The sequence below is a fragment of the Pagrus major genome, chromosome 17 (assembly GCF_040436345.1).
Source record: "Pagrus major chromosome 17, Pma_NU_1.0".
Taxonomy (NCBI): Eukaryota; Metazoa; Chordata; class Actinopteri; order Spariformes; family Sparidae; genus Pagrus; species Pagrus major.
Window position 1 is genome coordinate 682,242 of NC_133231.1, and position 24,899 is coordinate 707,140.

General features: G+C 42.9%; 1 pseudogene; it reads right to left on the reverse strand.

Annotated features, from left to right (window-relative positions):
- Nucleotides 1–20,846: 20,846 nt before the first annotated feature.
- LOC141011984 (uncharacterized) lies at nt 20,847–23,109 on the reverse strand (annotated as a pseudogene).
- Nucleotides 23,110–24,899: the final 1,790 nt, after the last annotated feature.

The window sequence follows — 24,899 nt, forward strand, 5'->3', positions numbered from 1 at the left end:
GAATCTGTGAAGAAAAAGAATAGAAATTAGCATGAAAACACAATGACATTATGCACATTATATTTGAGAACCAAACTTTGTCTTTAACTCGTGTGACATAAGTTTATTACACTGATTCTTAGAATTATGTGGGGGAAAAAAAATCAGATATAACAACTTTCTCGCTGGATGTTCCTGGTGTTTCCCCCTGAGCCCCCTGCAGCACATAAATGCACTAGCCCCACGACAATATGAATGAGATTCCTTCAGTTTAAGTTACAATACCTGGTGCCACACACACACACACACACACACACACACAGGAAGTCAATGGGACAAAAATGTCCACTAACTATAAATTAAGGAGATAAAGTGAAAATCTGACACTACAAAATAACTAATGCATCAAAATATGTTTTGTTACCAATCTTTGACATATCCAAGGCTGTGATAACACATAGAAAAGATTTTTTTTTTGCCAAAATCAGTTGCACCCCATAATTAAATTGGCAATAAAAATGGTAAACAATAAAAAATTAGTATTTAGTATTTTTGATAAGGACTGAGGTTGATTGAAAGATTTGCGCAAAAAAAAGTTGATATACGTAATAACGTAATAAACATCGCCTCGCCAATGGTTATACATCAAATAAATAGCATAGCTAGCATTTTCCAACAACATTAATACTTACCTACGCACGTGGAAGCTTCTTATTTAGCCCATAATATTTCATGTGGTTTTCCATGGATGTATCGCTGTCTTCACCTCTCCACCCCGTGTCCACCAGGTGAATATTGAGAGCAGCAGCTGTTCTTCGCATATCTACGTCTGATTGGCTGAATAACATCACGTGATTTGTAGCACCGCGGCGTTTGCCTGCAAATTTAATGAACTTTAAACTATGATTATGAAAAAATGTGCAAGATTTACGAGTGCCAACAAAGAAAATCGGATTGAGAAAAAAATAAACTTTAAAACGTAAAAGATCCAGGTTATCCCTCCATGGGGATCATTATTTTCAAAAACTAAAGCTGATACGGGGCCTCGGCCCACCGTCTACAATATCAACTGCTGGGTAAACATGGATCTAAAATGCTCAGAACAATGGAACGTTTGAAACATCTACCGTTTCATGACTACTGAACAAACTCTGCTTAAACAAGTAGAGCTATAGTGAAATTGTTTTCTTCAACAACACAAATAAATCTGTTCTTCATGATACAAGTCTATGCTCTTGGCTTATTCTACTACAACATATTTTCTTTGAGCACACATTTAGCATGTGTACAAATGTATGTCCTTGAGGTGGTTTTTCACCAGTCAGTTTGACCTGAGAGGCTCAAGTCAAATATCCTAGGTCAGTTTCTCAAAGAGAGACTTTGACTTCTGCTTAGATTAAAAAAAATAATAAATAAAAAATTCAGAAACTGTAGATAAAGTCTAAATTCATCCATTGCAAGCTGTTTAGTTCTTGACAGCTTGTTCTCACTCCCAATATAGCAGCCTAGTTAGTTAGGCTGCTAAGTTTGACTTTTTGACTTTGCCCATTTTTAAAGACCCCCTCTGGTGCAGTAGTAGAGCGAGAAAAGTCCATGTATGGGGTTGTTTGGGATGGTTGGATGGGTCTTGCACTGGATTTCTCCTCTGGAGACCAAATGTCCTGTTTTTGACCAAGAACCAAGGGTTGCTCTTAAGTAAGGTTCTGTAAGTAAGTTAACATTTGTAAATCTCATTATACATAAGTGACGTACTTACATCAGAAGCCATTTTTGCTATATATTTTAACATTTATTTGACATATGTGTAAATTACGTGACTGATATGCACACCACATGTGTGAGAGATACGTGCTTAGTGACATAGTTACGTCACTCTTTACTATGTACTTGCATCATTTACATTTACATTACATTACGTGAGTTACGTCACATACAAACTCACATTACTGTAAGTAGGTAGACTGAAGTTTATTACGTCTATGTATTGTGCTGCAGAGATGTCTACTGAAGTTAGCATGCTAATCAGCTAGATCCAGCCTATCCTGCCTTGTAATATCACTACTGGGAGATGAGATTGGAACTTGTCTAGCTGAGCTACTTGCTAATGGCAGCTAGTTACTTGAGACAGCGATTGTGACAGCAAAGAGTATACTGAGCAGCAGTTAGTGGTTATGCTGCCTCCTATAGTTTTGGAGCTACCTAATTTTGGCCATTTCTTACAAATTACGCCTTTTGACATTAACAGGTCCAGAAGCAAATACTAAACATGCATATTCTGTGTTAATCATTATTTTTGCATGAATCATATTCAAGCTTCAAAAGATGTTCAGGTCTTTGTGTCTATTTTACCATCAACATACCTTCATTGTGGGAATCGTGTTAGTTCATAATGCAAGTGTTTAACCTTTGTGAAAATGTAGCCATGCCCTATGCTGAATATAACCTAACCTTTAAGAGCTATTTCAGCATCAGCTTTTCTCCATTCCAAGTTCCCTCTACACTCACTATGACATTTAAAGGAGTAACAATAATAATACAAGTGATAATATGCTCTTGTATCTATTCCAAACTTCCACCCTGACTCAACGCATTTCTTATTTTAGTTTTGTGGCTCCAATTTTTTTGGAGTCAATAGTTCTACAATTCACATTGTGCTTTCATTGAATGTATTACTTCAAAATGAGTTGTGATTGCCAATGGGGAAATGTTCCTGTCCCTTTGAATGCTTCCTGCATCTAGATCTCATTATTTCTGCTGGCGTCTTTTCAGATGTGATATACATGCATGATACTACAGGAGGGTACCTTTGCAGAAGATTGTTTGAAATACAGGTAATAAAGTTTTCTTCACCCACTTTTTATATTATAAGCAATACTAAGTAAGCCTAGACTGGCTGGACAAGTAAGCTTTGACCCATTCATTTCTGTCCAGCAGCAGCACACTATCCTCTATTTATGTAAGCTCCAGCAAGTACTTTGTTCTTACTGGATATCACAGAGTAATGCCATTTTCAGACTTCTGGGCCAGTGTGCTCTGCCCTAATAGCAAACACCAGTTTACCACCTTCATCATGCCTCCCATATAATATGTACATACATGAAAAGAGACACTTCAACCCAGTCCCAATAGGCACTGAACTCAACCTTGACCTTTACTCACCCTTTACTTGGCATGCCCCAGTATCCCTGAGCTGCTTCTACAGGAAACAACAGTATCCCAGTCAGACAGCATTCTGTTTACTGATGGCGATTATGTAATTATGTCATTTAGAGCAGAAAACATAACTTTGTCTCATTCCAGGATGCATGGTGGGTCAGGATCTCAATCACATAACAGTATCCATATGATTATACACAGTCAGTGGGTACATGTTTATATTAACAGGAGGACACCGGGGGAAACACATTGAAAAAAACACACAGACGTCAACATCATGATGTGTACAGTCACGCCTCTATGCTGTATGAATTGACACACTGGTGCGGCTCTACACCAGAGCTGCTTGGTTCTGTGTGAACAAACAAATGTGGAGAGTTGGCGAGCCTTCGCTGTGGAGATAATGCAGAGCCTCTGTGTGAAAAGGCCTAGTGTTTGGTAATAAGGTTCTATTGTAATCCTAAATAGCATCACAAGGTGGTGCCTCTCTCTGTTCTGAATTGATGGACAAAAGCTGAGGACTGTATTGCTGCCTTATTACTCCAACTAACCACCGTGTTAACACTTCTCAGTGGAATAGTATGGTCAATGTAAAGAGCTGCAGGATATAGCAGCAGTGTGGAAATCCCCATTCAGCTGTTGTCTGTTGGCTCTCTAGGCTAGCTAGCAGCTCACTGCATGCTGCTAGTTCTCTCCATCTTCGCTAGCCCATGTTACAGGCTTTAAAACAATGTATCTCTGTCAAAAAAAATGTATGAAGACTCTTTACGTTAACAGAATTCCAGTATTTAGGTCTAATGAAAAATAAAATGTCTCAGGACCCTCAAAAGTATAACTTAAATAGAAGCCACTAGAAGAGTGAACAATTCTGCCAAGGCCAATCTTTTAATTAAGATCCATGCATTATTCCCTGGGAAATCAAGAAAAGTGTCAAAAACATCTATTCTCACAATGTTAAAGAAATTGAAAAGCAATTCCTGCATCTGTCCCTTACAGGGAGTCAGCAGGACGACAACCAGCTCGTCAAGAGAAGGACTGTGTTGTGTATACTCCATTGCTTCAGGAAGCCTGAAAACAAGTTTTATGCACCTTTAAGCATCTTTCAAAGAAATGAATGCAGCACCATCATGGAACGTGATATCCTTAAAATGCTTTTTAAATGCCATTTCAGTTGAAGGGTGCTTATATTCTTAAAAAGCAAGTATATTACAAGATTTAATTTTGGCCAAATAGTTTGTTCTCCAGACCGGAGGTTCTACGTCACTGTTGCAACAGGTAGTGCTCTAACATCAGAGGGTGACAGCATCAAGGAGCACAAGTTCCCTGATTTTTTAAAAAAAATAAAAAATTTATCAGGCGCTGACTGCGGATAAAAAAAAAAAAATTATCCAGTTTATATCTTAACATCTACCAGAAGGATAGGCACACAATTTGGCACTGAGACTTGTGGTTCCCTGATAAATCTTAATGATCATGAGGTTATTAGGATCAATGCTATTGGATGGATTGACAATTTGGTAAAGACATCAGTGTTTGCAACAGGATCAATAAAAATCACTTCAGTGATTATCATGTCAACTATTAAGTTTGTCAAATACATTGGTTTATGACCAAATACCCACATTATAAATAACTTTCCCGTCAGCCTCAGCTGTGCTTTATGATTACTGCTGATTAGCAAATATTAGCATGTAAACATGATAAACTACAATGCTGATGATGGTGAACATTACACCTGCTAAACAATAGCAAGTTAGCATGATCATTATGAGCATGTTAGTAAGCAGGCATTTGTATATGCCTCACAGAGGCAGTTCAGACCTGCAAAACATTCGTCCTGCGTGTACAGTTCTGGTGTGAACACCCTTGTAGATGCATATGAGATCCAATCACTCAGACCACATTCAGAGGCATTCTGGGCTGCATGTGACCATCGGCGGCATGTGACAGTGTGTACACACGCGTTCTGGGCCACATTAAAGAAATGCCATTTCAAATGATCTAACAACTGAACTATTTACCACAATATCACCAGATTTCCTTAATAAATCTTAACTCAACAAATTTGAGAGTTGTTGAGTTTGGAGAACCGTTATAAATGTTGGTAAATGTTATAGGTTATGTTATAATGTTATAAGTAATTTATTTTTTGTGGAGAAAACACTGCATCCGTTTGTGAGTGATGTACGCATTTATTTGTATATAGTCAGAAAGTGCAACTGATCAAGTGGTCATTAGAGATGCATGTGGAGCAACATGTTAATGCCAGATGTAAACTGACGGACTTATAGGCTGGCCACATTGGCTGCAGCTGCTCACACGTGTGTGTCTCCACACAGGCAGCGACTGCTGCAGTGCAGCTGCTGCTTGCCCAATCTGTTGACACAGGGTTTGCCTTTGATAATTATCAGTAAATATGATGATGTGATTTTCCTTTACACTCGTTGAAAGAGCGATAAAGTGGGAGGGAGAAAGAGAGGGAGAGAAAGAAAAAGAGTGTGCAGTAAAAAACCAAACAAAAAAAACTGCCCTTCACCTGTTGTGTGTATTCTCTTCATGTCTTTGACATATTCTACAGATACAGACATAAAAACTGTAGTGAAACGCGGGTATGATGTCAAAATGACTGTCTGCAGGTCATTTTCAGGTCTATTTTTGCCCAGAACTGCATGCGTGCCGCGGTAAAAATATGTGAGACTCAGAATATCTAGATGAAGCGCTGCTGCAGCCTGACTGGACATGCATGTGAGAAGCAGGACTTTCACCTCCAGTGTGGCTGCGCTAACCTGTTAACATGGACACCATAATACACATGCGCAGAGCTGTCCACTTGTGATTGGATCACTCAGGACAGATGTTAATACCATGTCTAAACAGCCTCACACAGCTGCTAGTGGCTTTAAACTCTTAGTCTTATTAAAGTGTCAGCACTTGCAATTGGGCAGTGCACTGTATAGCAAGTGTGGTAATGAGAACAACTTTTCAGCTAGTGCCTTAGCCTTTTAACTCTGTGAACCTACCTGAAAGCTCTTGGTCTTAATCAAGTTGTGCCTTAGGTCTTCTAGAATTTGTTATATACTCAAAGTCCCAGAGCAATAAATGTGTCTATACACCACAATATCACAGTTTACCTTCCCAACACCCCATCTGATGCTATGCTACTGTAATTCTTCACACTTTAGTAGAGGGGTCACAGAAATATGGCTTAGTGATTAATATATTGTAATAGAGCATATTTGGAGCTGTTTATGTAAGACAAAACACTGTATGGTGAGTCAACACTTAAGCTGTGATGAAGACAGAGACTTAGTGCTCAGTGTCTTACTGCTGCTGCCTGTATAACAATGTGCTCATTATATTTCTGCTCATGCAATGTGACAGCACTATATTTTGCGCTGCCCTTTACAGCATTGGGAAGAACTGAATTCTTTTATGCACATGAATACAATTAGTTTAATTAGTTCACCCACATTTAAGATTGCAGAGCATCTCACTGTGGAAATCCCATTACAACTCTTGAATGTGCCACTCTTTCTTAAGATTCATTTTAGATTAGTCACTCTGATAATCACTAGGTGATAAAAGGGCCACTGGGAGCAAAGAATAATTCATATACATAAATGACACAGAAATGGAGTCTTCCAGAGACGTGGATTAAAGCACCACTTTGACTCGTTTGAGAGGAGCTAATCAAGTGCACACACAGACTTCCACTGACAATTGAGTTGGCAAAAAAATATTTCATAAAAAATCTGTTAAGAGTGTTCAAAATCTGTCAAATTTCTAATGAGAATCACTGGCTGAATCACAGCTTATGGACAGTCAACTCACTGGCTTGCCACAAGCAAGATTGGATTAATACTGAGTAAAGAAAATTATGGTGGCTGTAGGCTGCAAATCACAACAGCATGACAGAAAACACAATTGCAAGCGAGAAAACAGAATAGCAAGTTGGAAACCATGATTGCAAATTCCAAAAACACAACAACATTAACAAGAAATCACATCAGAATTTTGTCAACTGGAAAGGGCGGGACTTTTACTTGTTGAATCTGATTGGTCAGATCAGTGTCAATAACAGTGGGAAATGTGCGGAGGTCCATGCTGACCGGAAATAATACAGAAGGAGAATCGTACCATAAGAAGCCTCGCACATCCTCGCCGGTAAATGTGTTTGTTGCTGCTGTGTGTAAAGATACTTGATGGACAGGCATTGGAAGTAACGATATAGCTTCATGTGAAAGAAGAATTGTCAAACTGCAGGATTTATTAACTTGACAACGTTGTCTAACTATGATTGACATCCACTAGCTTGAGGCTAAGGCTAAGGCCACAGAGATACACTTAATGTTTCTGTAATACTAATACTGAATACTGATACAGTTCCAGTGTAACATCCAGTGACAACCAGCATACAAACGTAAAACAGAGTATATATTTAGATAGTTAAGGTATAAGTACTAATCTACAATGACAAGGGACAAATAACATAACCATTAGTTAATGTCACAAAGCAAAATGTCACGGAAAACTTTTATCTTGTTTGCTGATGCTGCTCATTTTCCCCAATTCCGGATCAGATTCCTGCTCGAACATGTGTGATTGTGAAGTCATTGGTTTATAAACAGTTATTGTGGTGAAAGTTATCGGTCACGGTATCGCCTTCATTGACTGCGAGGAACCTGGGTGTAATCCTCGACGACGGACTATCCTGCACCCCAACATCATTGTGGTGGCTCGATCCTGCAGATTTGCCCTTTACAACATCTGCAGGATCCGGTCCTCTGCGACTAAACCGTTGCCACGTATCCAGAACACTGCAGTGCGCCTCATTTTCAATCTACCCAAATTCTCCCATGTGACCCCCCTCCTCCGTGACCTCCACTGGCTTCCTGTTGCGGCCCACATCAGATTCAAGACCATGGTGCTGGCCTTCAAGGCCGTCAACGGAACTGCACCCATCTACCTCCAAACACTGGTCAGACCACACGGCCATGCGTGAGCACTTCGCTCTACTACATCAGGAAGATGGTGAGTGACTCTGCTGTCAGGACAGCAGAGTCACTCACCATCTTCCTTCCAAAGACTCAAGACTCACTTGTTCAGACTTCACCACGACCCCACATAGCGTGACTCCCTCCCCACCCCCCCACCCTAAAAAAAAAAAAATATATATATATGCACTCGTATGTTCCTACCTTTAGCACTTACATCATAGCACTTATGTACTTAAGGTATCCTTGATAAATAGCAGCTACTTTGCTCAGATGAGGGCTTGAATATTGTTTCTATGTTTTCTACTTTATCAATGGTGATATGTTGTGGTTTCTTTCTTGTGACAAATGTACTTATTGTAAGTCGCAACACAACACAACACAAACTGCTGTAAGCAGTCTTACTCGGTGGTTCTGCAGTTTGGTAGAGTTATGCATATTCTTGCTCTGCTGTCACTTATTAGTTGCCATTTATAACAGATGCCTATACATTGTGATTATATTGACCCAGTAGTAGACAGACTGAAACTCTTTTGTTCAATTCAAGATATTGTAACTTCTTGGCATTACCGTTATGAGATCAGACAAGATTTGAGGTTGGGAAACTTCACTATACATTTCTGAGGACATTACATTGGTTATTACATGTCTCACTGTAGCAGTGACATTGTTAGATATTGTGTACAGTTATTAAGTAATGGTATGAACAAGGAGCAGCTCCGGCTTCTGCTCCCATAAAGAAACGACTTTCTCTGCAGACTATGTTTTTCTGCTACACAACTGTTCCTTACTTTCTTCCTGAAAGAGGTTAGATGACACTGTGATGTACTGAATGTATTATGAGTACTGACATCATCTGAGTGAAATAATGAATAAATCATGTCTGTGATATTGAAATTGATCATTAATCATATCCTACATGTACAGAGGGCTTTACAAAAAACATAAACAATGCAGTGTTCGCACTGTATATATCTTAGCGTGATCTTATCAGTGTTCACACTGTGTAATACACAAAGTGATAACATGTTCTAATAAAAACAATGTGTCTGAACTAAACTAACTGCCCTGCCACACCTTTGTCTTCTTTGGACCAGAATTCCAGTCCAGCCACTACAGTGATCAATGACCACCCTGCCCTTTATTCTCATCTGCAGCTGGTCTCATCAAGAAGCCCCACCAGTTGACATCTGTCTCTATATATTACATCAGCTGACATCTTTGACCATCATCCCATGACATATACTCTCTACTGTGAACTTTTGCACATCCCATGATGAAGAGGTTTGCATAAAACTGTACAGATTTGTGAGTCTAAAACATACATATCTGCCATAGTATTTGTTGTAGTATTTCGTTTTTTTACATTTCATATTTTTATTGTAATTTTTGTATTCTATATTTATGTCCTTGTTTGTTGCTGTAACAAGCCTTCATTTGTTATGCACCAGGAACCAAGACCATTTCTTTTCTCTAAAAAAGGAGTGGCATTTTAGTGTCGATAATAGCACTGATATTTTTGTAAATTTTGTAATAAATGGAAAAAAAATGCTTTTTGTGTTGATAATAACTGAAATTAAACATTCCAACCTGCTGGAAAGGCTTTTGTGCCTGCTTTACTCAAACCATGACAATAGTATCTTATGAAAATGTGTAATGCCTGCGCTATGTGTTTTATGGTAACATAGTGAGCATTGAAACCTAACAGACTGGGGGATCTTGCATCTTCTTGCGAGTGTGTGTATGCTATGCTTCCATGCTACCTGGTGTTCATTAAAATACAGCTCCATTTACAATGAAATTTTCATAAAAGCACATATAGATTTCCGTATGGGACTGGTAAGCAGGATCACCTCCCCATCAATTATCACCTTATGTAGTGTTTGTGTCGTGAAACGTGTGTACAAGCCCATCTATTTCAAATTGTACTAATCCTTCAAATCAGCCACTGTAGTGTTGGCATGGAATGAAACTAAGACAAATCTGCCTCAGGACAAATAAATGAATCTTGAAACCCATGTGCATGGGCCTCCATTAAACTTAATAGCCCATGCATGCTCCATGTGGATAGATAGAGGATATAAAACAAACTGTCTTGTCCTCAGTAATTGCAGACAGAAACATACTGCCAGAACATGACCACCCAACTGTCCCCCCTACCAGGCATTGTCTGACTCTACCACTTATTACCTTGACCAGGGGCTAAAGCTCAAGGTCCAAATACATGTGCAGGGTAAGCAAGATATTCTCACGATGCTTTGCATCACTCCCCTTGCTGTCATGTTCTCAAACATTATTAAATTGTACAATCATACATAATCCAGTATAAAGTCACCCAATAACCTGTGTTACAATGCAGCTCAGAGGTTGCAACAAAAAGGGAGACCACAGAATGGCAAACATTTTAAATAATATTTTATTAAATCAAATTGAACCAAATTAGACCAAATCCAAAGCAAATCTAAATGAACACAACCAAACTTAAGTCCTGCTGGTTGGAAGCACAGTAGACGGATAGTGAGATCTCCATACCTCTTATAGCTGGTGCAGCAATCAGACAGAGTTCCTTCAGTAGTTGCTTATTCACCTGCCACTCCTGCCACTCTGCCTCATCTAATGAGTATTAAAATGCAAAACTTATACTTTGAAGACTTGACAATTCCACAATAATTACTTTTAGCCTATTCAAAATTTGAGATGCACCTTCTGCCAGGCCCTCCAAGTACTAACTCACTCCCCTGCAATCTTGGTACCTGAAGGAGCATATTAAGGGAGAGCAGGATAGACCAACAGGGAGAGACAGAAGGCAGCCCAAAAGTTAAAGGGTCAAATGTCCAGCAAACCCGGATCTTTCCACGCACAAAAGCGCCAAATAAGATGCTACCAATGAGTTGACTGTAAAGAACTCTGTAGGTGCCAAACTTACAAAAAACACCACTCACATGTTAAAAACACCAGAAGAAAAAAAGAAAAAAAACAAAAGAAAATAGAAAAAAAAACAAAAAGACAGCCGGATTTACCAACACAACAGCAACACAAGATGACCAACACAAGTGGAGTTGAATAGCCACAAACCACATGATTCACAACAAGTGGACCAACTACAAAGTTGCTGCTATTCACCAACAGCAACACCAAAGACCCAGCAAAAGTAACTGCCACCACCAACAACAAATGGTCTTCAACCACACGCAAGTTACTATACCTGATGTCGGAAACCAGCAACAAACTGACTCACAAACTGGGACATCACACCTGAGATCCAATGACCTGTGGAGTGACTACATCCCAGACACAAAATAACACACAAGTGACCATACCAAAAGGTGAACTGCAACAACTCCAACAAATGTGGAAAGCAGCCACCCAAACCAAAGGTCACAAACAAGTTACTGCACACAAGACAGCTACACAAGACAAAGTGACCAAAAAAAGTAATCTCACCTCATGGACGTTCAACCCAGGTTTTACTTGCGCGCTCACTGAAGACTGCTTTTCATTCCACATTAAAAATCTGTCTCCTCAATCCAGGTGCTCAGCAATCAAAATACAATCCTCCACAAAAGAGCCCATATTCAGAGACAGACAAAGACAACAGTGCGCAGGTTCAAACTCAAGGATTGGCAGAGACTGGAGTTCAATCTCCCAACCTATCTCACTAAATACTACCTAACTCAACCCTAGTCTTCATTAATTGTGGGGGGTACTTATACACTCTAAATCAGTGGGGATGGGAAGGCAACCAGCGATCCCCAAAAGCCACTGAGGTGTTCCCTAGCACAACGCTCTACTCACATTAACCACCACACTATAGATGAAACAACAGATTCCCTAAGCAGAACCCACTGCCTGAAACCTAGCAGGGGTATTAAAAACTCCAAAAATCAAGGCAATTCACTCAGAACAAGCACTGCGCCAAAAGAAGATTTGTTATTAGCCCCACCAAGACAAAATCAAATACCCGTGTGCATCTTCCACAACAATTTACTCTAGTGACATAAGTTCACAATCAAATGTGGCACAAAACTTTCCAAAGCGTTTTCCTAACCAGCCAAATGTTTAGACAAGCCCCCATTTGTTACAAACCAGCTCAGAGGTTGCAACAAAAACGGAGACCACAGAAAGGCAAATATTTTAAATAATATTTTATTAAATCAAACTGAACCAAATTAGACCAAATCCAAAGCAAATCTAAATGTCCTGTAAACATGCAGCCACTACACCATTACTGCACAATGACAGTTTGAACAGAGAGAACAGGGGACTCTCTTTCTCATTGATCTCATGAGATAGAAGCTGGAAGCAGATGGGGATGAGCTTCCTAAAAACTTGGCAGAATTAAATGCCAGGGTGAAGATAGGAAAAGTTTTGAAGAAGTTAATGTGAAAGGAGATGGTTGGTAAGCTAAGTCTTGACCCTGATAAGGGCTTTTTCACACTGCATATTCTTAGTCCAGGGCTATCCTTAACCTTTGCTCTAGGTTAAGCATAGCACTGGGATAAGTAGGATAGGATAAGTCAGGGCTAACCCTGCCCTGGAGCAGGGCCAGCAAGCCCTGGGCTAAAGTCGGGGTTAGCCCATTTTGGAATGTGCAAGTGTGAATGCTTTCTTAGCCTGGTGCCAACAGCTCCCTTAGCCTGGGACTAAGCGCAGTGTGAAAAGCACTATAGAGTTGTTTTACAGCCCTAGTGTTGTGGACGTGTTTACGTTGTGTTTTTGTGTTGTGCTTTCACTCAGGTGTCGCTCTTTTTCTCCCCCTCCTCCTTGCCCATGTGTGGAGGTCCACACCTGATCCTACTCACCACTTAGGTCGGGTGATAAAGTGCTGCTGGTGCCAGGGGCTGGCAGAAAGGGTCAGTGTGAGGGAAGTGGTCTTCTGGAGTTTCTGCTTGAATCTGAGTCTGCAAGCCAGTGAAGACACGATGAGATGCTAAACCTGATGAAGGCTTCCCAACAGTTCTTTCAAGTTTCTTGAGAAGAACTAGTTTTACTTATGATGACTGGATTACTTAATTTAATGTCTGGTAAATACTTACTGTACCAGTACATGTCGCAAATGTTACTGGCTGTCATTGTTTTGCTCTGTTCTTACATTACTACAAACAGGCAGTAATAACCACCTGCACCTTACTCTAATTCACAGTAAAAAGGGTAAAACCAGCCTGTACGCCCAGGGAATAAAATGTGTCTTGTGATACCTGCAAGCAGCTGAACAATATTTTTTTCCTGTACACTTAAAACGTTAACACTTTATTTTTGCAGACTGTGAGGCCATGTTTAATAGGCAGCATTTATACCCTAGACGAATAAAACACACATTATAATAGTCATTCAATAGAGGTTGTTTCCTTTACTACTAAGTAAATTAATATTGGTGATTCACAATACATACCAATGTATCATATTGCCTCTCATATGATGTTGTTGGGATCCACAGATGAAGTCATTCAATGACATACCTATGTGTGTACAAAACAAGTGAGATGAGGTTGATGGGAAGGACATGATACATTCACAAGATGACATCCAACTTCAGTGGATGATTTGAGCCTGAATGTCAGGGTTTTAAGGTGGCTTTAGCCTGAACAACCTACTTATACAAATATTATGGAAACTGGAAGGGTGCAGTGATGCATAGGGGTGAAGTGTGGTGCAGAGTGTGTGTCTGTATGTATGCTCTTTTCTTGGTCCTTTGCTCTTCTCTTTATATATTTCACCTCTTGGCCAAATAACAAAGAGTTATCGAATACATTTCCACTGCTATGCGGATGCCACTCAGCAGTATGTGCCCATAAAAGCTGATGATAAATCTCAAATCATGAAATTAGCGATCTGCTTGAATTCAGTGAAGAAAAGGATGTTAGAAAACTTCCTGCTGCTGAATTCGGATAAAACTGAGATGCTGGTCATTGCCCCCGCTTGACAGAGACACCACTTTGATCAGGTGACGATAACTCTTGACAACTGTGTTATTTCTCAAAGTTCAACTGTCAAGAATCTGGTGTTACATTTGATTCTACCCACAGCACATCAAAGAAATTACCAAAATTGCTTTTTACCACCTGCGCAACATAGCTAAAAGATCCTTCTTGTCCATGGCTGATGCAGAGATCCTGATTCATGCCTTTGTTTTGTCTAGGCTGGATTATTGCAATGCCTTATTTTCAGGTCTGCCGCGTGAGAGCACTAAAAGTCTTCAGATCGTTCAAAATGCTGCAGCTAGAGTCTTAACACGTACAAGAAAATTTGATCATACCAATGACCAATCCTAGCCTCACTGCATTGGCTCCCAATTCATATAAGATCAGACTTTAAGGTGCTGCTGATGACATACAAAACTGTATTCGCCCTTGCCCCATCGTACATTTTTAATTATACCATATATTCCACCTTGTGCATTACGCTCTCAAAATTCAGGGCTCCTGTTGGTTCCCAGGGTTAAGAAGAAGTCAACTGGCTACAGGGCTTTTTCCTATCGTGCCCCTTCCTCTGGAATAACCTCCAAGCCGACGTCAGACAATCTGGCTCTATTGACGCCTAGTATTAGAATTCACATTGTCCTGACGACGAGAAACAATCTGTTTATTCTGATTAACATCACATTTCTCTAACTTTTGTTTTTGTTTTCTGTCCCCACAAGCTGCAAGCTGTGTCGCTCTCTCACTCTCTATAGCTTCCTCCTCCTCCTCTCTTTTCATTCAGGCTCCCTTCTGATCGACCATGGGACCCTGGGACCATCTACCTCTCCTGGCTCCTGCTGCCTCACATATTGATGCATATAGATCATCATACCCTGGGCTCCACTGGATCATTGCTCTCCTCTGTTTTACTATCTCCTTATGTGCGTATTTCTGTAAAATTTGATGCCTCTTCACTCTGATGTTTTCTTTTTTACTGCTAATTATCTTGTGTGGCCTGCCCTCTTCCAGGTCACCATGGTGGAGAGGAGGTCATGTGGCTTGGGCACCACTTGGCAATGCCAAGGCCTGCTCAGTCGTCTCCTGGATCCGCACACTTTACATTATAATTTGTATCAGATATTCTGTCAATGCAAATTGTAAACTGTGATTTTGTTGTTCTGTTCTGTACATGAGACCTCTATTGCATGTCTGTCTGTCCTGGGAGAGGGATCCCTTCTCTGTGGATCTTCCTGAGGTTTCTTCCATCTTTTTTTTCCCGTGTTAAAAGTTGTTTTTTTTTCCTCAACATGGCAAGTTTTTCCTCACTCGAATCGAGGGTCTAAGGACAGAGGATGTCGTTCACTGTACAGATTGTAAAGCCCATTGAGGCAATGTGATTGTGATTTTGGGCTATATAAATAAAACTGATTTGATTTTGATTTGATTTGATTTAGGTGTGTGCTGTCATATGTTATTTGAATGAGCAGGGATGAGCAAGATAGTTAATTTACTTGATACACCATTTCTCCTCACTGATGGCGCTGTAGTGATTGTGATACAGTATGGCCCTCAGTAGATGCTTTTGGTGTTTTGGGCCTCTGGTTGTCATTTACTCAGCAGCTGTTGTGGTGAAACAGAAATACAGACATATAGCATGAGTTTTGTGTGTGTCAGGCTGTGACTCTCCTCTGGCCGTGTTAGAAAAGGCTTTTTTTACCATTACATTCAAATTACAAAATGTCATAATGAGATAATCAATTTGGCCAAATAAAATTAAAATACAAAAAACCCAACAAAAGTTCACATAAAGCACAAGACAAACATGACATGAATGAAATAATTTAAATTAAACAATTGATCAACATAAATAAATCCAAATTAAAAACTACGCAACACATGTTTCATTACCTTTTTGTATGAAAATAGAAACATTCCAACATTTGAAACACCATTCAAACAATTTACCATCTCCATTGTTGTTAACAACCTAGCTTGTTTATTTAAAAATGAAAACTCAGTAAAAACTCAAATTAGCGTACCCAAATCACTGCAGGACTCACACATGACGGATCGGAAATTACAGAGAGCAGACCAATGCAATTTCATCACATTCAAATCGCAAATACTAACTTTTATGAACATTTAACGGCAAAGCGCAACTCATCAGTAACTTACCTCCGACCATGTTAGAAAAGGCTTTGACCGGAGCACGAGTGCACACGTACCTGCATCATCACGCTGAACGTGTCCCCACACACACACAGGCAGATTAGGAGGAGATTAAAACCAAAGATAAAACCTATAATGAGGAGAGGGGTGTTTTGGTGAAATTCTTATGATGTATCAATATTAAACTGCTACATTCACTCCATCCTGAATTTCACCAAAAATCACATCACACTCTAATTATGCTTCAACAGCGAGGATGTACAAGGACACTATCCCATTTCGCCCCTCTGGACCATCTCATCTCTTAGTTCAGTACAAAACTATCCGTAAAACGGATCAAAAGCAGTTAGAAGTCTGTGGTTCAGGTAAGTCAGGGGCAATATTACATCGTCCATCCTGTCAATCACAGTGGATATTACTCGTGTTGGTGAGCTTTGAAACAAGTTCGTCCACCACAGTGTGACCAACAATATCACAGTCCGCTTCAGACAAGACTCATAAAGACGTCCAAGCTTGAGAGGACTCCATCCCCAGGCAACTAAGTCCATCCATCTCTCCATAGACATGGAAGTCACCCACATCAGATGAGCTGTCCAAAGACTGACTCTCCAGTGTATCCCGGATGAGGAGGAAACTCACAATCAACAGTAGATTCCTGTGCACGACCTTACACTGGCCAGAGACATCACTGACTTTGTAGATGTGAGTTTTGGGGTTCCCCTCGACAGTGTTCACCACAGGTTCCCTTGTGTCAGTCAGTTTTTTCTTGCCTTGTTCTGCTTTGTTGGCAAACAGCACTTGATGTCCAATATGTAGAGAGACACCCTTGACTTTCTTATTGTACTGACGGGCCTGGTGTTCTTGCTCTTTGGTGGCGTGCCGCTGGGCAATTCTGGCAGCCTCAGACAGGTATGACAGAAGAGTTTTATAGTAGTTGCTGAAATCTGCCACAATGGGATCGTGCAGGACAGACTTGAACATAATGTCGACTGGAAGCCTCAGAACACGGCCAAACATCAGGTGGAAAGGTGCATAGCCAATAGTCTCATGAACAGTCGCATTGTAGACAAAGAACTGAGTGCATCTGCCACAACGTTCTGTGGACCTAGAATGTATGTTGTAGGATGACACCTTGGCCACCCATCTTTGTTCATAAGCATCAAGCATGGGCTGGTCAGAATATGGGTGAGCAAGTTGCTGTCCGTCCACTGGGTGAAGTCATGCCCTTTCAACCAGTGACTGAACTCTGAGACGCTCCACTTCAGGGCCATGAACTCGAGACAATGGGCAGGATATCTCTGCTGTGACTTGCTGAGGGTTTTGCTAGCAAAGGCAATGGGGTGTGCCTTATCCGCTCCAATAGGCAGTTGAGACAACACCGCACCCAGCCCATCCAGAGATGCATCCACAGACAGGATGAAGGGTCTTGAAAAGTCAGGTTGAGCCAGCACAGTGCAATTGAGAAATTCACCCTTGAGCCTACCAAAGGCTTCCTCACACGTAGGGCTCCAATCTGCAGCAGTCAGCTTCCTGTACATGCCAGCACCCCTCCCAGCCAGTCCACCCCTTCCTCTTCTGACCTGCTGTTAGAGCAAACAAGATGTTCAACATCATGCGCATAGACAAAGCTGGACTGTTGCAGAGCCCTTGTGGCATCCTGTTGTACTCGTACAGGCCAACAGGCGTTGTGAAGGCGGTGTACTTTTTGACTTCCTCGCACATGGAGATGCCCTGAAGGCATTTCCCCTAAGTGCTGCAAGGCAGTCTGCTTGGTGAAGGAGCGGTGGGCATCCCTCAGAGTCTGTGCGTTCAGCCACCTGAAGTCTGTACAAATCCTCAGTCCACCATCCTTCTTCCAGACCATGATGAAAGGAGATGCATATTCGCTGATGGATTTGCAGATGATCCCCTTCTTCTCCATGTCTGAGTAGCTGCCTGAGCTGTTGGTAATGAGCAGGTGGCACTCTCCTGTACGGCATGCAGAACAGGTGGTCATCTGTCAGGCGAATGTGGTGTATAAACCCTTTAGCTTCGTCACAGTCAAGCGAGTGCCTGGAAAAAATGTCATACTCCTCAATAAGCTCAACAAGTTCTCTCTTAGCGTGGAGGCTGGCATGGCATGATTCAATGTCAAGGTCGCTCAAACCCAGGTTGAAGAGCCTGTCTTTGAAGTCAGCATCAGTGGTGGTTGGCCTGATAGAAGAACCCAGCTGGATGTTGAGATCTTCCACTACAATACAAGGTGATATATCAGCATACTTGGAGTTGTGCTTCAGGATGATTGGTTTTGGTGAGAGATTGATTATCCTCAAGGGCACCCACTGATCTCCCCACATTGGTGTGAAGACCCGTCCAACAAGGATGTCTCACTGTCTGGACTTGGAGGTGCAAGGCTCCACGATAATTGTGCTCCCTGGAGACACAGGCACATTGCTGGAGAGCTTGCCCCACACTTGGTGTTCATGCTGAGGGAGTAGTGTAACAGCATGGGGCAGCTCAACAGTGCAAATCTTGTTGGGGACACCTTCCATCTGTCACCCCTCCATCTGGTGGTGCATGACATTATATCCAGGAAAGTACACATGGTCATGAAGTGAATGCTTGCATCCAGCAGATATGAGCTTCCAGTAGTCATTATGCGTTTCATGACATGCATCAGGTGCTTGAGGACATATGAGCCAATGATGAGTTCATCGCGCTGGCCTGGCACCACTGGGACAAGGACGATGCATTTCACTCCATAGACAGTTAGTGTCAAGTCATACATGCGCTTGGGGTGGGTCTGCTTCCCTCCACAGCCAACCAGCACAATTCGTTCTGCTGATTGAGGTTCTCCCACAATAGCTCTGGCTTCTCTGAGTAAACCTTCAGCCTCCTTATTCAGGGTGTTAGCCATGGATCCTGAATCCACTCTCCAAGTGTGGGTGTTTTAGTTTTCCAAAGGCTGGCTCCGGCTGGTGTCAGCTTGGCAAATTTTACTCTGTCCATGTCTGTTGCAGTCTCTCTTCCAATGACCAGGAGTGAAGCATGAGAGACAAAGATTCCCTTTTCTGCAATACATGAGTGTGGACTGGCTGGCCTCCCCACAGACACGGCAGTCCCTCCTCTGTAAAATTGGCTGAGCAGCTGAGAGAGTTGCTTGTGACTGTGTGAGCTGAGATGTGAGTACTGGCACTGGGCCAGTGGATGTTGTGCTTAAGAAGGATGTGGGGAAAGTGCAGGAAGGGACAGAGTCGTCTCTATTTTCTGAGACGATTGAGGTCACTCAACATCTGCCGGACTATGCTCAGGATGTTTTATGAGTCTGTGGTGGACAGTGCTACACTCTATGCTGTTGTGTGCTGGGGCAGCAGGCTGAGGGTAGCAGACGCAAAAAGACTGAACAGACTGATCCGCAAGGCCAGTGCCATTGTGGGAGTGGAGCCGGACTCTGACAGTGGTGTCAGAGAGGAGGGTGACAATGGCTCCCATCCACTCCATGACATGGTGGTCAACCACAGGAGTACATTCAGCACTAGACCAATTCCACCAAAATGCACCACAGAGCACCACAGGAAATCATTCCTGCATGTGGACATCAAATTGTTCAATTCCTCGCTCTGAGTGTCAGACACAAAGTTTTCAACTTTGGCATTATTTATTGCTCTGTATATATGTATATTTATTCTAGTGGAGCGTACATTTCTTGTATTTTTGTTTTGTTTTTGTTGTTCTTGTTTATATATTATTATTATTATTATTATTATTATCATTATTATTATTATTTCTGCATATTCTGAACTTTGAATGGGAGCAGCTGTAATGTAAACAATTTCCCCTCGGGGATAATAAAGTATTTCTGATTCTGATTCTGATTGTGACTGCTGGTGTGTTGTTATGTTTCTTTTCACAAAATAAATTTCCACCATGTCCACCCACTCACAGACAGCCCTGAAAACTGACGGCTCCTTAACATCATATTGCATGACAAGTTTTACACCAGACAGGTTTAACTCAGAAGGTCTCTGCACTGACTTAGTGCCCTCTGTTAACACAGACTCACTGTCTTTCTTGTCACCCTGCAGCTGGACTGCAATAGATTGACCAATCTGATTGGACAACTCTGAGATGAGGAAATCAACTCAACATGGAATGCTGTCTGTGGGGTTTGCGATTCACAGGGTGGGACCTGGACATGAGTGGAATAAAAAAACCCAGGGGTTCTCAACCCACCAACTTTAGGTGTCTGAGCTCCATCATTGAGAAACCACCCTCTCCTAAAACTCACATTAGAGTAAACCAAAAATAGCCAATATATGAAATCACACACTGTGCAATCAAGATTAAGTATCTTCATTTGACCCTTTAAAACCTCAATCGGGCTGATAAATAGTCAAACGTAAACAAATGTCCCACGCGGCTGAAATTGACCAACTTTGGGTTTCTGCCAGAGGTGTCAAGTAACGAAGTACAAATACTTTGTTACCTTACTTAAGTAGAAATTTTGGGAATCTAGTTTTAGATACACCATCTGGTGCCCCTGGACACATCATCAGTGATGTAACCTGGGATCACGGGGGGTTTCGGGTCTTTCAACAATTAGACCCCCTCCCCTCCCCCAGGCGACCCAGCTGGGGTTGATCAAGCCCCAGCTTGTGTCCAGGTAACGCTACCCTACATGCCAGGCCTCTCCCCTCCTGATCCACAGCCACCTCGATGCCACTTCTGCTGCGTCAGTGGCCAACTTGATGGCCCTTCGCTGGCTGGCCCCTATGATGCCCAGCATTTTGTAGGCCCTGCAGAGAGATTGGCCCACAAATCCCCGGCATCCCACTTCGATGGGTTGGCATCTTGCCTGCCAACCATTGCTCCGGCACTCCTCCACTAGCTCAGAGTACTTTGCCCTCTTTCTCTCGTTGGCCTCCTCCATACGGTCCTCCCAAGACACAGTGAGCTCCAGGAGAATTACCTGCTTGGAGGCTACTGAGATAAGAACGATGTCTGGCCTTAACGTTGTCTTGGCGACCGCTTGCAGATGAAATCCACTATGGCTTTCAGGACCTGGTCATGTTGCCAGCGGTAGCTGACTTGGCAACACGTCGTAGACCGCCTGGATCAAGAATTTTATCCGATGGGGTTCAGCTTTCCACAGCTCGGTCCATGTGACCTTGTGCTCTGCAGCTTGCTCCCATCTTGTCCGGGCTCCCTGCTGCCGCATTCCCACCATCTGGCTGGCTCGCTTCTCCTCAACACCTGCTCGCACCTCCTCAAGGATCAGCGACCTCCCCTCTGTCTCCTGCGCCTTGTTGTAGTGAGGTGTTCTACCGCTGCCTAGGCCAGCTCTTCTCTGTGCCACTGTGCCCACCAGCACCCTTTGCTGTAGCCTTGCCTCTGCGACGTCCACAGCCTTGGCAGCTCTCCACTTCTGCCCCGTCCTGACTTTGATCCCAGCCTGGGCAACCTTTGGGTCACTGGACTCCCGATATTGTAGCAGCTCCCTGGACCGCGTCACCATGAACTCCTCGCTCAGGCTGCTGATGGGGAGCTTCAGCTTGTTGTTCTGCCCATACAGAGCAATGCTGCTCAGGCTTCGCGGCAGTCCCAGCCACCTGTGCAGAAACCTGCTGATCCTCATCTCAAAGCCTTCCACAGTTGAAATGGGGACTTCATAGACCAAGAGAGAGCAGAGGATCCGAGGGAGAATACCATGCTGGTAAATCCAGGCCTTGAACTTGCCAGGGAGGCCAGACTTGTCCACCACGGCTAGCCAGGTCTCCAGGTCTTGGTTGGTCGCTTGTATGGAGGCTGCGTCTCTCAGGCTGCAGTTGAACACTTTTCCCAAGCTCTTCACAGGTTCCTCAGTGAGTGATGGTATCTTGGTGGTGCCAAGTGAGAAGCAGAACTTGCCAGTAACCTTCCCTTTCTTCAGCACAAGAGACCTCGACTTAGCCGGCTTGAAGCTCATACGAGCCCAGGAAATCATCTCCTCAAGGCCGTTCAGGATCCACCTGCAGCCTGGGACAGATGTAGTTGTCACTGTCAGGTCGTCCATGAAGGCTTGGATGGGTGGCTGTCGGACTCCAGACTTAGTGAGGGGCCCCCTACACTGAACTTCCGCAGACTTCACCAGCATGCTCATGGCGAGTGCAAAGAGGATGACCGAGATCGTACATCAGGTGATGATCCCCTTTTCAAGCTTGTGCCAGTCAGAGGTTGATGTTCCGGAGGAGACCCTCAGGCGGAAGTTGGCATAGTAGTCCAGGATGAGGTCTCTGAACTTCTTCGGGATGTGATGCCGGTTCAGTGCCTCTTCGGCCAGCTTGTGGGGTATGGATACGTAGGCGTTCGCGAGGTCCAGCCACAGTACAGTTCTTGTAAACCTTATAAGGTACTCCACTGGGCCCCGGAGCAGAGCTTGCTCTTGCCCTTTTGACCACCTCCTGGATCTCCTTCCAACCGGGCTACTTCCCGTTGAACTCCAGAGCTGGTGCAGGTGGATTAATCAGAGACCTGCAGGGGCCTAGGTCTTGCTCTCTGCATTCATCGCTGTAGGTCTCCTTGAGATGGTGGTCGACCTCAGCTTTGGAGCAGGCAAGTTGACCGCTACGCTTCTGTTCTAGCAGCTGTTTTGTTAACCCAAATGGATTCGCTAGGAAGGCAGCTCGCCTCCTGGACCTCTCCTTCCTCCTCCTCCTATGCCACTCAGCTCTCCTCAAGGTCATCAGCTTCTTGCGGATTATGCTCCGTAACTCCGCAAGAGGTCCCCTCTCCTCTTCACTCGCAACCTTGACCTGCTGCCTCAAGCTCTTCAGTTCCTGTCTGAGCTGATGGATCGTGCTAGCTCTGTTGTTCATGGTGTAGGGGAGCTTCACTGTTCTCTTTTCCTCTAGCCCCAACCTCTCTGCAGCTAGGCTGATGATGATCGTGGTCATCATCTTGAGGCGTCATTCAGCTTCCCCTTTGACAGTTGCTTCCAAGATGGTATCAGCATCTTCATCAAACTGGAGCCACTCCTTCTCCTTACTCTGTGGGGTGACTCCGGGCCTGGCTCCTCCTGCGTCTCACCAGGCGTAGTTCCTGTGCGGTGTGACTCTACCACCTTCTGCATACACTTCATCTTGGCCTGGTGGATCCACAGGCCATGTCGGTTCTTGCATATCTTGCCACATATGCCTTCCATAGTCATCATCGTGTTTCCATTGCCTTTTGTCATTGTCCTTTGATCCGTCCGGTGGGATTCTCTTCCGCCCCCCCTCTCGGAAATCCCTGGGGGTATATCTCCTGTAGATCGATTCGTAGCTTGTTGTGGGTTTCCTCCTCTCAGAAGATGCAGCTCGGGATGCTACCCCTCACTGCCCTGTGCCGTCTTTCCAGGCTGTCTCTCCAGCTGTCACCAATCTGTACTTGGTGGTCAACCAGACTGTTCCTGTTAGTTACTGGTGGTTCCAGAAAAACAGTTTTAGATACACCATCTGGTGCCCCTGGACACATCATCAGTGATGTATACTCTACTGGAGTAATTATTTTTCAGCCGACTTTTTACTTCTACTCCTTACATTTTCACGCAATTATCTGTACTTTCTACTCCTTACATTTTAAAAATAGCCTCGTTACTTGTGAAATTTCGCTCTGCCTCTGATGTCCCTCGGGAGAGGCACAGTATTGGCTAACCGAACCAGCCGGTGGCACGGAGCGGGGGCGTGTCGGTCTGATGGTGTTCACTGTCTGATAACTGTACAGGTCCTTCACTCAACAAAATATAGATAAATGTCCCACAAAGCAACGTTACATGACCAAACAACAGTAAAGTAGTAACTGGTCGTGTCTTTGGCAACTTATATGAGGAAAAAAATACCGCAGTTATTCGTGGAGAAGTGTCTGTCCGACTGACTCTTCGTCACATTTCTGCCCGAAAAACAGCATCTGTCCCCGGCAAAAAACTTTAACTCGCCAACTGTTTGTCACGGTGAAGACTTCAGTGAACTTTCCCCCATAAACAGCCTCCCTCCCCGCAAGTGATAGAGTCAGACAGTCTCCCGTTTACTGATGGCGATTATGTAGCCTAATTAAGAGAAAAATGTAACTTTGTCATTTTCCAGGATGTTTGGTGGGTCAGGATCCCAATCACAACACATTATAACAGCATCCATATGATTATAAATAGTCAGCGGGTACATGTTTAGATTAACAGGAGGACACCAGGGGAAACACTTTGAAAAAAACACACACGTCATCATCATGATGTGTACCGTCACGCCTCTTTTGGAGCTGCAGCGCCAGCTTTCTGTGTGAATTACACTCTTTTACACTCTTTTTTGGATGTACTTTAAAAAAACTGTTTTCTAATGTAACATTAACTTGATATTGGTATTAAAAAATGTTTTAATACATAATCCATGTCTTATTATAAATGAGGATGTTATGGTATCAATCTAAAAGATAAAACCATCAAATTTTACTCAATGGCCTTTGTGCCCTGTCATGTGGCCTTGGTGCCCCTAAAAAAAAAAAAAGTGAAGGCCAAATGGTCTTGCCCCTAAAATGACGAAATTCCAACCCTGTCCGACACCCTATTGGTTTGTACGTGATCCATCGCCCCTGCACATGACACAAATCACGTCACACTCCAGCAAGGACATAGCAGACTTTATGTATGTAGCCTAGTACGAAGATGTCCGTGGCAGAGACTCAAGAGAACTCGAGCAAAATGTCACAGATGTTA